The sequence below is a fragment of the Dromiciops gliroides genome, chromosome 4 (genome assembly GCF_019393635.1).
Source record: "Dromiciops gliroides isolate mDroGli1 chromosome 4, mDroGli1.pri, whole genome shotgun sequence".
In the NCBI taxonomy this organism is placed as follows: Eukaryota; Metazoa; Chordata; class Mammalia; order Microbiotheria; family Microbiotheriidae; genus Dromiciops; species Dromiciops gliroides.
In genome coordinates this window covers 190,200,381-190,214,993 of record NC_057864.1, presented here as the reverse complement: position 1 = coordinate 190,214,993, position 14,613 = coordinate 190,200,381, and positions in this window count along the sequence as shown.

Genomic DNA, 14,613 nt, shown 5'->3' with positions numbered 1-14,613 from the left:
GATAGAGAAATAGATAGAAATGGGGCCGTTTCTCAATACTCATCTCTCTCTCTGATACACTCTGTACTGTTGACTCAAGGATACTCTTATCGGTTTTATCACTACGTTCTTCTGGTTCTTTTCCTATCTGGCCATCCAGTATCCTTGCCTGAATCATCATCCACGTCCCACCCCTGAACTGTGGGCAAACCCGATATTATTCGAGAATGCCTTCTCTCTGTTCTTTCTCTAGGTAATTTCATCAGCTTCAGGAGGTTCAACAGCTGTAGGCAAATCACCTCTCAATCTGTATTTCTGGTCCTATTCTTTCTCCCAACCTCCAGTCCCGAATCAACAGCTGCCTATTGGACTTTTCCAACTGTATATCCCACAAGTACCTCAAATTCAACATATTTTTTAAAATGCAGTTATCATTTTTTCCCAAAAACTCACCCTTCTTCCTAACGTCTCCATTTCTATTGAGGGCACCATTCTTCCATTCTTCTAGTGATTCAAGTTCATAGCCTTGGAGTCATTCTTGCTTCCTCACTCTCTTACGCCAACATATCCAATTAACTTATTGATTCTTCTTCTACAATTTCTCTTGGGTCCATTCCCTTCTCTTGATTCACATGGCTTCTTGTTCAGTCCACCAGACCCCATTTGGGATTTTCTAGGTAGAGATGTTGGAGTGGTTTGCTATTTCCTTCTCCAGCTCATTTGACAAATGAGAAACTAAAGCAAACAGGGTTAAGTGACTTGCCCAGGATCACACAGTTAGTAAGTGTCTGAGACTAGATTTGAACTCAGGTCTTCCTGACTCCAGGTCCAGCACTCTAACCAGGGAGCCACTTAGCTGTCCCTGACTCACAAGGCTAGCACCCTAGATAGCACACCTCTTACCTGGTCTATTGCAATAGCTTCTTAATTGGTCTCGCTGCCTCAGGTCTTTCCCCTTTCTTTTCCCTTTCCAAGCCTTCAGCCACATCAAAGACAAAGTGATGTTTCTCAAGCATAAGTTTGATCAAAGAGCTTCAATGGCTCCCTATTGCCTCCAGGACAAAAGACAAAGTCCTCTGTTTGACTTTTAAAGCCTTTTACTTCTGACTCCATCCTACCTTCTTCAATTCAATTCAGCAAGCTTTCAAAGTACCTCCGATGGGGGTGGGGGGACGGGTAGTGTGATGCGTGCTGAGTGACAGGTAGTGAATAGTGGAACTGGGATTTGGACTCAGGTCTTCTAACTTCAATTCTACCCTTCTTTCCACTTTGATTAGAGACATTATTATTAATAACAATAATAGCTGAAATGTATATAGTGATTTAAGGTTTACATGTGACTTTGCTCAACCCTACAAAGCACTACCAGTGATCCATTAATTCAATTTTATAATAGAATTTGATTATCATCTTTTTACAAATGACCCCCCCTCCCCCACTCCATTAGATTGTAAGCCGTTCCAGGACAGGCGCTAATTTTTTTTTTTTTTTTGCGGGGCAATGAGGGTTAAGTGACTTGCCCAAGGTCACACAGCTAGTAAGTATCAAGTGTCTGAGGCCGGATTTGAACTCAGGACCTCCTGAATCCAGGGCTGGTGCTTTATGCACTGGGCCACCTAGCTGCCCCCAGCACTATCTTTTACTTTTTTCTCTGGATCCGATCCCCAGCACTTAGAACAGTGTCTAACACTAGCCTTAATAAATGTCTATTAAATGGTTGACTGACTATATTTCCAAGCCCAGTCTCCATTCCTACAACTTCCCCATTTCTGGCTAGGGTACCCGCCCTCTTTCCAATCTTTCATGTTGTCCTCCTTGAGGTCTTTGTGGACTCCAGACTCTCTTCACTTATGTCCAATTGATTGCCAAATCCGCTCATTTCTTTCTTTCTTTCTTTCTTAGTAATAAACATTTTTATTTATAGTTTTGTGTTCCATTTTGGGGGGGCGGGGCAATGAGGGTTAAATGACTTGCCTAGGGTCACACAACTAGTAAGTGTGTCAAGTGTCTGAGGTTGGATTTGAACTCAGATCCTCCTGAATCCAATGCTTTATCCACTGTGCCACCTAGCTGCCCCCTTATGTTTCATTTTTTATCCCTCCTTCCTTCCCTCCCTTCCCACCTCCCTGGGGTACTAAGTAATCATATATGGGTTATACAGTACGATTATGTAAAACATTGTCATATTAGTCATTTTGTATAAGAAAACTTGAATAAAAAAAGAAAGAGTGAAAAATAGCCTGCTTCAGTCTGTGTTCTATAATATCAGTTCTTTCTTTGGAGGTGGATAGTATGTTTCATCATTAGTCCTTTGAGATTGTCTTGGATCATTGTATCGTTGGGAATAGTTGGCATTCACAGTTCTTCATCAAACAATGTTGCTGTCTCTGTGTTCTGCTCACTTCACTATATATCAGTTCATACGAGTCTTTCCAGGTCTTTCTGAAATCATCCTACTTGTCATTTCTTATAGCACAATAATATTCCATATAAATCTTCTCATTTCTACTTCTACAACATATCTCTAATCTGTGCCCTTCCTGAAGCACCCCCCTCCAAAAAAAAAAAAAAAACACGTCAAGGGGATTCATCCCAGTTCAGCCCCTATCTCAGCATAGGCACAGCCCTTCTGATCCTTTAATGGTGAGGCCAAGACCCACGTTCTGAGGTTCTGAGTTTGCACAGCTTCAATACCTTCCTCCTTGGAGAGATTCAACCTGACAACTACCTTTCTGATCGTGTGGTAGCATCTACCTTAGCAAACACAGCTACTGAAGACCCAGGAAGAAAGATGAGGCCATCAAATTCCTTGACATGCCTAAAAAGTTCAACATGAGAAACAGTTATGCTTTTCTCCATGGAAATGACATTAAAGAAAATGTCCCTCCCTCCCTAGGGACTACTGGACCTTTCCATCTAACCTGTAGCCTCATATCTGTGGTCCCTCTCCCTACCCTGTCTTAGAACTTGAGCTTTTCAAGATCTGGTATATATATATATATATATATATATATATATATATATATATATATATATATATATATATATATATATATATATATATTTTTTTTTTTGGTGAGGCAATTGGGGTTAGTGACTTGCCCAGGGTCACACAGCTAGTAAGTGTTAAGTGTTTGAGACTGGATTTGAACTCAGGTCCTCCTGACTCCAGGGCCAGTGCTCTATCCACTGTGCCACCTAGCTGCCCGTATCTTTATTTTTAAAAGGGAGAAATCCAGGAAGTGAAGAGACTTGCCTATGGTCGTTTAGGACCCTATAGGGGGGCAACCCTAAGACAGCGAATGCTGGTTCTCTGACTTCTGTTACACCCCCACCCCCACCCCAGCCCCAAAACCTTTCTCCCATACACCAAGCACTTCCCTGGGAAGAAAGTGGTGTTGGGGGGGGGGGGGGAAGGAGAGAAGGAGGAAGAGAGGGAAAGGGAAGGCAGCTTGTTACTCATAGGAAATGGATTTTCATGTCCAGGGTGAGCTATCCAGATTAATTATTGTCTCCTCTCCCTCCCAACCCTTCTGTCCAGAGGAGATATCTCCATCTTTTTCCCCTTCTTCCCAAACACTTCCCTTCTCCCTCCTTCCCAGCTCTATCTGATTACCTTGACATAACAAAATCACAGAATACTAGAGCAGGAAGGAAGCAGTGGGAAGGAAGGCTGGAATCAGAAAACCTGGGTTCAGGTTCCAGCTCTTACATGCTTTCCCGTGACCTTAGACCAGTTACTTAACATGTCTGGCAATGAAGGGATTGCACATCGTCACCATCATTGAATTGACAGAGCACTGCAAAGTTTTTGCAAAGTGCTTTCCAAATATTATCTCATTTTATCCTCACAACCACCTTGGGAGGTAAGTGCTATTATTTATTTATATTTATTTTTTTGCGGGGCAATGAGGGTTAAGTGACTTGCGCAGGGTCACACAGCTAGTAAGTATCAAGTGTCTGAGGTCAGATTTGAACTCAGGTCCTCCTGAATCCAGGACCGGTGCTTTATCCACTGTGCCACCTAGCTGCCCCGGTAAGTGCTATTATTATCTTCATTTTACACATGGGGAAACCGAGGCAGACAGAGGTTAAGTCATGCATCCAGGGTCATGGGGTTACTATAGGTGTCTGAAAGGCAGGATTTGAACTCAGGTCTTTTATGAAACTCAAATTTGATAATGTTGATTTTAAAGCTCTTTTCTAACCTTTAGATATGGGGTAAACACCCACTATTATTATTAGCCTTCCTCTCATCCAGCCCCCTCATTTTAGAGACAATAAAGCTGGGAAATTATCACTTTCTCTTTAACCTCTAGAATCCTGATAGAGAGGCAGAATTCACTCCCTAATCCCAGAGGGCATTTGACATCTTTCTAAAGCTTCCCCCTAGAAACCAGTAGAGGAAGGACTAGTGATTGAATAGATCAAAGATCATAGGTGTATTACCGCGTCATCCATCTAGAACTGAAAGGGACATCAGGGGTATTTATGGATGGAGAAACTGAGATCTGGAGAAATGAACAGGATTGCTCATGACAGGACTGGTAGCCAGTGGAAGAGATACAATTTGAACTCAGGCTCCCTTGCTCCAAATCCAGTTCTTTATCCTATATGGAGTTGGGCAATTCTCCTCTCCCCCTCCCCCTCTCCCTCCCCAGCCCCACTTCCTTCTCATTTGCAATGATTCCAGAGTACTCCTTGCTTCCCCTGCCTTTTACGACCCCAACACAAAACCTTCCTAGACCAGGAGTAGATTCTTTCATTTTCAGATTTCTGTTTAGAGGGGCAGGTAAGACCACTCCAGGGCCAAAACTAGATTGCATATTTACCTGCTCCACCCCAGAAAAAAACCCACAACATCCCTATTTGCTGCCAGTCACTGGACTTTTGCTGGGGAGGTCAGGGAAGGGGGAGCTGTTCTCAGAAGTTCTTCCCTTTTCTTTATCCCTCCAGCTCCATCCACAACTCCCTTCCCCAGTGTCCCTGAACTGTAAAATTCGACATAAAAGGATTAAGCAGATAGAACAGATGATCTATTAATTAAGGATCTTGATTAGTCCAGGCCCAGACAGGAGAAGACGCTCAGGAAATGCTGTCTTGGCTCAGGAGATGCTAAGTAAGAGGAAGAAGATTATTGATTATCTGAAGTCATTGCCTTGATGACCCAGATTTTGGGCAGAGAGGATTTTGTTGTTGTTCTTGGGTTTTGTTTTGTTTTATGAGGGGGAGGAGGAGGGAGAGGAGAGTATTGGGCAGAGACTTAGATGCCCTTCCTATTAGTCTGGTCCTAATCTCTATGTGGGGAAAATGATCTGGATAAAGAACTCAGGTACGACCTCCCCATGGGTTCCCTTTCCCCATAATCTGCTGGGTTCAGGCAGGAGTGAAGGAAATGAGAAAGCCAGGGGCAGGGGGGATGGGAGTGGGCAGGAATAGGGGAACCCAAGACAAAGCTCTGCTTTGGGGGCTTCCCCCCACCACCACAGATGCTAGCAGAGTCTAGATGGAGGGTGTCTTTCTTTCCTTTCCTCTCTTCTTTAGCCACTCTCCCTTTCTCTTCCAGCTCTAGATTCAGGATCCCATGATCCCTCTCTCCCCCTCTCCCTTTTCTTTGCCCTCTCCTCTGCCAGAACTTCTTCTCCCCCTTCTTTCCAGTCTGGGCCCTCTTTCCCCCCTCCTCTTCTTTCTTTCCTGTAACCTAAGCTGTTGTTGGGAGTTGAAGGAGCTGGGCTGGTTTGAAAGGAGGCCCCACTGCTTTTCAGGGAAGAATTGAAACCATGGAACTCAGGGAGGAGGTGGGGGGAGAAGGGAGAGGGGGATGACTTCAGAAATCACAGGGAACTCGATCTGGGAGACCAACTCTGATTTACTACCCCAGGACCCAGCCTCACAGCTTCTCCCCCAACCCCCAACCCCCTTTCTTCTCCTTCTCTCGGTACTTTGCCTTTAGAGTAAATGGGGGAGGAAGAGGTGTTGCTTTCCCCATCCCCCCACCTGAAGTCCTCTAGCTATGCTAGTTATCCAGAAAGGCTAATTAGGAGATGGTTGTGGGGTGAGGTTTGGTTGGGGAGTCAAGCCCTGGACAATCCAGAGGACTTATAGGTAGTGGAGGCAGGGAGCAGTGTGTAGAGAATCTAGGATGAGACGAGAATTGGGAATGCAGAGTGGGGTAATTCAGGCACTGCCTTAAAGTTGCTAAAGTCCTTCCCCCCCACACCCTGGAAAAATGAAAAAGTAAGGTAGCAAAGAGGACAAGGTCCCTCTTTCACTAACCATCCCTTCCCTCCCACCACCGAACAGGGGAAGGTGGAGTATGAGCTGAAAGAAGGAAGGGACAGACAGAGAAGGGGGGGGGGGGGATCCACTTCTAACAGAGTCAAATTATTTCCAGCCTAAAATTGGAATAACTGACATCAGTGCCATTAATGAGCACCTTTTGGGTTTTGTGACAACCTCAGGTGTCATTTTTGCCACTCTCCCCCTCTCCCCCTTCTTTTTTTTTCTTCTCTTTTTCCTCCCGTCTACAACCAGTCTCCCTAATTCTCCTCAGACTCACTATCCCACTCTTCTCCTGTCTATATGTAGGGTTCCAGAGGTTGCCAAACCCTGATGCCAAGGTCTAAAAAGAGCACAGACTGAGTTATAATGGATATAGGTGAATAGACCAACAGCTGAATGGCCCCTCCCACCCCCATTCCTATATTAAAAAAAAAAAGTAGAGATGATAGTCCACTGGCCAGTGAAGTGGACTAAAAATCAGAAGACCTGAGTTCCAGTTTGAGATCTACCCAGCCCCCCCCTCCCCCCCCCCCCCTTAACAGCTCAATGACCTGGATGGAGCAAGTCATCTGATTCCTGTGAGCCTCTCTGCTTCCAAAGTTGTGAAAAATAAATAATAAATAAATTCCCCAGTCCTTATGCATAGTAATCTTTCCCTGATGACTTAAGAGGGTTAATGTGAGGATTTAATGTTAATATGGGGGAACTTCCAGTTGAGAAAACTCCCTCTACCAGTGCAGGTGGCACCTTCTGTGCAATTTATTGTCTGAGGGATACCCAGAGCACTGAGAGGTCACACAATCCAAGGTCACACAGCCAGTGCATGTCAGAGGCAGGACCTGACCCAAGGTCTAATGAGCTCCAGCACCAGCTCTCTAACTACTATCACATTGCAATTATGAATTGCCATAAAAATATTATATGGATGTAAAGGATTAGGAATATGTTATTTTATCATCAATAAAGATTTGCCAGTGACTGAGGATCTCTTTCTAGGGTTAGTTGATGTTGTTCAGTTGTGTCCGACTCATTGTGACCCTGTGGACCCTAGCAGGGAGGCTCCTGCTGTCCTCCATTATCATCCATGGAGGTTTTCTTAGCAAAGATACTGGAGTGGTTTGCCTTTTCTTGTTTGTTTTTTGGTTTTGGTTTTGGGTTTTGGTTTTGGTTTTGTGTGGGGCAATAGGGGTTAAGTGACTTACCCAAGGTCACACAGCTAGTAAGTATCAAGTGTCTGAGGCCGGATTTGAATTCAGGTACTCCTGAATCCAGAGCCAGTGCTTCATCTACTGTACCACCTAGCTGCCCCCTTGCCTTTTCTTTCTCTAGCAGATCACCTTTTGTCAGAACTTTCCACTGTATCTTGGGTGATCCTCCAGGGCAAAGATCATACATAGCTCATTGAGCCATGCAAGCCCCTTTGCCACAAGGCAGTGATCCAGGAGGGGCTGGGGTTGGTATGAGGTGCTAATATAATCCTTCCCTGGGATCTTTGGAAAGTACATGAGTAAATGAACCTACCCTCTACCCTGCTCCCCACCTGAACTTCTACACATAATGACCCTCTCCATGTTTTCCAATTTTCTCACATCTTCTCCAACATTTATCATTTTCCTTTTTTGTCATATTAACCAATTGGATAGGTGTGAGGTGGTACCTCAGACTAGTTTTAATTTGCATTTCTCTAATCAGTAGTGATTTTCATATGTCTGCAGATAGTTTTAATTTCATCATCTGAAAACTGCCTGTTCATATCCTTTGACCATTTTACAATTGGGGAATGAATGACTCTTGACTAGTTTGTTGACCTAGCCTATGCTTCAGTTTTCTCCCTCCTCTTCCTCCTTCTCCTTGTTCTTCCCCTCATCCTCCTCTTCCCCATATCCTCCTCCACCTTTTCCTCCTCCTCCAAGAATTCCTCCCCCCATATGCCATCTTCTAGTACTGGACATGCCAGTATAACTGTTTAGCCCTAATCATGGATTGAGAACTCTGCTACTCCTTCCACCCTACCTTATCTTATGATTAGGGGCCAGGGTGGTCAAAGATACCTTAGGTCAGGTAGAAGAAAGAGGTATGTGTGAGAGCATCAAACCCCTCCATCTATACAGTATTCACAAGATGCCTGGGACAGTGCCCAGATTTCATGGCTGTATCCTTCTCTACCTATACTATCAATGGCTACTCTCTCAGATTATAGCTGCTTCTCAGGCTCTGACCCCACTCACTTGTTACCCAGCTCTGTTTTTGCCACAGATTGAAGTCTCTGCTGCGTGATGGCCCTTTTTCTCAAGTAGGGTAGTCATGCAAGATAGGGTAAAGACATGAAGGAGGCATGATTGAGGTAAGATTGAGCCTGGGCTAGGAGTCAAGAGACCAGGGTTGCGGTCGAAGTAATGTCAATAAAAAAAATCATGTGACCGTGGGTGAGACTACTTAATGTTATCCAGGCCTTAGCTTACCCATCTTTCTAGAGAAGTCACCAGATGGTCACTTCCTATGGAGAGATTTCCAGACCAGTTAGAGGCCTTCTTGAGGGGGAAAGGGAGCATTTTAAGAATGAGTGGAGGGGCGGCTAGGTGGCGCAGTGGATAGAGCACCGGCCCTGGAGTCAGGAGTACCTGAGTTCAAATCTGGCCTCAGACACTTAACACTTACTAGCTGTGTGACCCTGGACAAGTCACTTAACCCCAATTGCCTCAATTAAAAAAAATTTTTTTTAAAAGAATGAGTGGAGCAGCTAGATGGCGCAGTGGTTAAAGCGCCGACCCAGATTCAGGAGTACCTGAATCCCAAGATTCAGGAGTACCTGGGTTCAAATCTGGCCTCAGACACTTGACACTTGCTGGCTGTGTGACCCTGGGCAAGTCACTTGGCCCCCGTTTCCTGCAAAAAACAAAACAAAACAAAATAAACAAACAAGAATGAGTGAAGGGCAGCTAGGTGGCGCAGTGGATAAAGCACTGGCCCTGGATTCGGGAGTACCTGAGTTCAAATCTGGCCTCAAGACACTTGACACTAGCTGTGTGACCTTGGGCAAGTCACTTAACCTCCATTGCCACACACAAAAAAAGGAATGAGTGAGTAAAACCTGAGGTCTACTAGGACCATTTTCCCTTTTTCCCCCCATCTAAGAGTAATTTGGTGATTAACATTTGATGTTCCAATTAGCTGGATGGGAGGCGAGATGAAATAGGACAAAGTCTGAAAAGGCAGTGAGGAAAATAAGAGTCCTCAGGAGTCTTGTTTACCTTGAGGGAATAAGGAGAAAGAAACTAATGAGACATTATGCACTTTAGAGCTTGGACTGGGAATGAAAGTGATGGCTTAGTCACACCTCAGATCTTGCTTCCATTAATCTGCAGGAATCAGAGCACTTTGAAAACTCTTGAATTGGTGGGGGCAAATTAATCTCTCAATTTATTAATCAATCAAGAAACATCGATTGATCCTTTATTGTGTACCAGGTGCTGGAATAGAAGTCCAATAAATGATGAAGCAATCCCTACTCAAAAGAGCTTATATTCTAAAGGGGAGGGTGGGGACAAAGAGAGAGAAGGAGAAACACCAAGGCCATACACTATATGCAGAACACACATAAAGAGAATAAATACAAAGTATTTAAATATAAGTTGATTAGGAAGGGAGGGCACTAACAGTTGAGGGGACCAGGAAAGGTTTCACATAGAAAGTCATACTTGAGCTGTATTTTGAAGGAAGAGAGAGGTATTATATTAGAAGAGGTGAGGAGGGAAGGCATTTCAGGCAAGGAGTACAGCCAGGATAAAGGCAAGGTGAGAGTAGACTGGAGTACAAAGTGTAAGGAAAAGAAAGAAGGCCAGTTGGGTTGGATCAAACAGTTCAAGAGAGGAAGTAATGTCCAATGAGCCTGGAAAGATAAGTTGGGGCCAGATTGTAAAGGGCTTTAAAAGTTAGAACTCAGAGGAGGTGAAAACTGAGGAAAAAAGAGGGATAAGCTGAGTTTCTGAGTGATCTGCCTACATAACTTCATTTCATGGCAACTTGAATAAGTTCTTAGGAGAAAGCGGACAAGTTGTTACCCCTCTCTGTAACTCAGTTTCCTTATCCGTAAAATGAAGGTGTGGGACCAGACCTTTAAGGCTGCTCCCATGATTCCAAATGTTTCAGAGTGTGTGGGAAAGGGTATTACATTTTGGGAATGAAGGTGGTCAGTACCAAAGGAGGGGGAAGGAGTGGCTGTTTCCCTATCTGTGAGGGAGACCCTTTCTCAGCCTCCCCAGGAAGTTTTCCTTCCCTGCAGCTGGTGCCCTAAGGGCTCCTACCCCACTTCACCCCTTCTTTAGCCCCTCCCTTAGAGAGAGCCTGCGGGGCCTGGAATGACAAAAATCTGAACTACAAACAGACCTCCTCACCGCACTCCCTCCCCCCCCCCCACCATGGTCATTCCCTCCCTTTACAACTCTTAGCAAAAGTTTGGCTTCCTGGAGTGAAGACTAGTTAAAAAGGACTGGGGTGGAGGGTGTTTGGGGTGGGGGGGAGGCGGGGAGGGAGAGGTTGTTGGAGAGAAGTATTAGGAAAAAAGGGGCAGTTCTAGAGAGAAAAAGAATGAAAGAAATGATTAAAAGGGGTGGGTGGGAGAAGATCCAGGGTTTGGGACCTAATAGAAGGGGGAATTAAGAAGGAAGTCAGGATGGGGGCCAGGAAGTGATGCCAAGTCACATCCCCATTCCAATGAAGACCTTCTGCCTAGCTCCTTAGGAATCCTCCAGAAAAGAGAAAGCCCAGCCCCCAGCTTCCATCACTCAGTTCCCAGTCATCACCATCTCCCCTACTACTCCCCTCCCTACCAACTACCCTTCTCAACAAGCCACAGAATCTCCCTACCTTTTCCTAGGCACCTTTTCCTCCCTTCCTAACTACCTCCACAACTGATCTGATTGAGGGTGGGGTAGTGTTATGGTGAGAGAGGAAGATAAGGACACATTTTGAGTAACACCTGCTGGGCACACTTTTGTCTTGGTGAGGTAGTTAACTAGTAATGTAGAAGCAGGGAGTACTGGCCCTTACAGCCAGAGGGCTATAGGGTTTTTGCCTCTTTTTTTTTTTTTTTTTGGTATTCCTAGCACAGTGTCCAGAACATAGTAGGTGCTTAATAAATGCTTGTTGACTGATCAACTGTCAAGTGTGATACTCTTACTTTCACTCTCTCCCCATCCAGACTTCCCCCTTTCTCCAGCTTGACTCTGCCCCCAGTCTGAGAGCTGGATGGAGAGTGTGTATGTGGGGATGGAGCCAGGATAAGACCAGGAAAGAGGAGAAACCCTGGGGAGGTGGGGGAGTGGGGGTGCTGCCTTGCTTTTGGTCTCTAGAACTGGCTGCGGGAGCTGGAAGCTGCCTTAAGCACCGATGATGACCTCTTTGCAGGGGCCTGCTCTCTTCGGCTTGTACAACACAGCTCCTGCCAAGGGTGGTATAGAAAGCTGCAGAACCCACAGCAGGCTGGGGAAGGCAGCGGAAAAGGCAGCTTAGGGGCTTCCAGCTGGGTGAGATGGATTAGGAGTCTTTGGGGAGGGATCGGGGGCATGGGGAGGGGGAGCAGTTTGGGGCTTGAACCAGAGCGAGTGCCTTTGCAGCCTGGGGCTTGGGTGATGGAAGGAGGGGGTGGGCCTCTAATTGAAGGGGTCTCTTCATACTCTGCTAGCAGGACCGGTGAGAGAGAAGACAACATGGAGGAGAAGGAATCAAAGGGACTGGCTTTGGGTTATGGGGATAAGCAACCTAAGGAGGAGGGAGGTGGAATTCCAAGGATGTAATATATAGAATGAGGATCCTGGAAGAGCTTCTTCCCTCAGAAATTGGTAGGGATTTGTCTATACCTGAAAAAGAGGAAATTGAGACAGTGGATTTGGGCAGGGAGGGAAAGGGGCAGTAGAAATCGACTTCTGGACAAGAAAAGGGAATTTTTGGAGACAGTACTCCTCATTGTTTTCCCTTTTCTGCCCAATTCCTAAGAACCAAGTAAGAGGAGGACATAGATCACATATACAAAAAAGACTTTCCCAAGTCAGGTCAGGTCAGGTCAATAAGAATTTATTAAGCACCTACTATGTGCCAGGCATTTCGTTTAAGTTTTGGAGATACAAAGAAAGGAAAAACAGAACAAACAACCCTCCCTCAAATCCTGCTCTCAAGGTGTTTATAGTCTAATGGGGGAGACAAATGAAAATAACCATCTACAAAGGTCACAAAAAGGATAAAGATATAGAAAGGGCACACTGGAGATAATCTCAGAAGGAAGGCAGCGATTTACTTGGATTTACTTGGATTTACTTGTGTCTTGTTCCTCTTGAGTGATGTCTTCATTCTAGTTTATGATTAGGGATTAGGGGCTCTCCTTCCTGACATTTTTGTCCCCTACTGGCAAATAGAGCAAAGTGGACCCCATAGAGGTGTCTTTTTGATACTGTTAAATCGTTTTAGTTGTGTCTGACTCTTTGTGACCCCCCCCATTTAGGGTTTTCTTGGCAGAGATACTGGAGCAGTTTGCCATTTTTCCCCCTCCTGCTCATTTTATAGATGAGAAAACTGAGGTAAATAGGATGAAGTGACTTGCCCAAGGTCACACAGCTAATGAGTGTCTGAGGCTAGATTTGAACTCAGGTCTTCCTGACTCCAGGCCTGGCTTTCTATTGGTGGTGCCCCGTAGCTGCCCATGGAAGTGTTAGCTGTTGAAATAGTCCAAGCAATTAAGAAACTGTGAGATAGACTGAATTTGGTATCACCCCAGAGGAATTTGGCTCCTCAATATCTAACCTTGGATATCGGGGCAGCTAGGTGGCACAGTGGATAAAGCACTGACCTTGGAGTCAGGAGTACCTGAGTTCAAATCCGGCCTCAGATACTTAACACTTACTAACTGTGTGACCCTGGGCAAGTCACTTAACCCCCATTGCCCCACAAAAGAAAAGAAAAAAACAAACAAACAAACAATATCTAGCCTTGGATATCAATTGTACCATCTGTGTATAGAGAGGCTACATCAAGGAATTTCAACTCCATACCAGGTAAAAAGATATCAACAAAATAAACTTAATCTTAGCCTATGGAGCTTCTGCTAACCTTTTCTGGTTCCTGGCAAAATGAACACTTAGGACATCCAATGCACTTTCTTACTATATTCAAAGGACTGTTGTTGTTTAGTCATATGTGACTCTTCTTGATCCCACACACCCTACTGCCTATGTGGTTTTCTTTCTTTCTTTCTTTCTTTCTTTCTTTCTTTCTTTCTTTCTTTCTTTCTTTCTTTCTTTCTTTCTTTCTTTCTTTCTTTCTTTCTAAACTAGCACACAGGAATGGTTTACCATTTCCTTCTTCAGTACATTAAGACAAACAGAAGTTAAGTGACTTGTCCAGGGTCATACAGCTAGTAAGTGTTTGAGACTGGATTTGAACTCAGGTCTTCCAGACTCCAGGCCCAGCACTTTATCCACTGAACCACCTAGCTGTTTCCTATATTCAAAAGATACAACAGATTTAAGGATCTACAATGAGTTCAGATTACCCTGTTTTCCTAGTTTCCTGTGAAGATTGATGCACAGTCCCAGAATGATTGGTGGTCTCTGTGGAGTTGTCTCCAGGTCTGTCTGGTCTGAAGAGATACTTCCCACTCCTTGCCCTGGCATGATAAGGGAACTGGTAAGCTCAGCCCCTTGGGGAGCAGTGTACCTTATCTCACCCTATCCCCCTGTTCCTTATGATTGGAGTGTCACTATATCATATAACTTTCTTCCTCCTTCTGGGTGGGAGTGGTCAGAGCTCCTAAACTCACCACTCTAGCAGAGTGCCATTCATCATGCTACTACAGGTGGGCTAGGAGTATATCACATATATCATGATCATATTCCATATACTAGGATACTATGAGTATGCTACTATAGGTGGGTTAGGAGTATACTACATATATCAAGAATATACTATGGGGCAGCTAGGTGGCACAGTGGATAAAGCACCGGCCCTGGATTCAGGAGTACCTGAGTTAAAATCCAGCCTCAGACACTTGACACTTACTAGCTGTGTGACCCTGGGCAAGTCACTTAACCCCCACTGCCCTGCAAAAAAAACCAAAACAAACAAACAAAAAAGAGTATACTATGTATACTAGGATACTATGAGTATGCTACTATAGGTGGGCTAGGAACATATCACACATACAATGATTATATTACATATACTAGGATAATATGAGTATGCTACTATAGTAGGATCACACTATTGAACTATGAGTAGCTCTGGTCTAGGCAGTAAAGGAGCTTTAGCCCTCCCTGGACAGGGAAAGAAAGGCTTACTAGCCAACATCCATCAGGTGGTAGC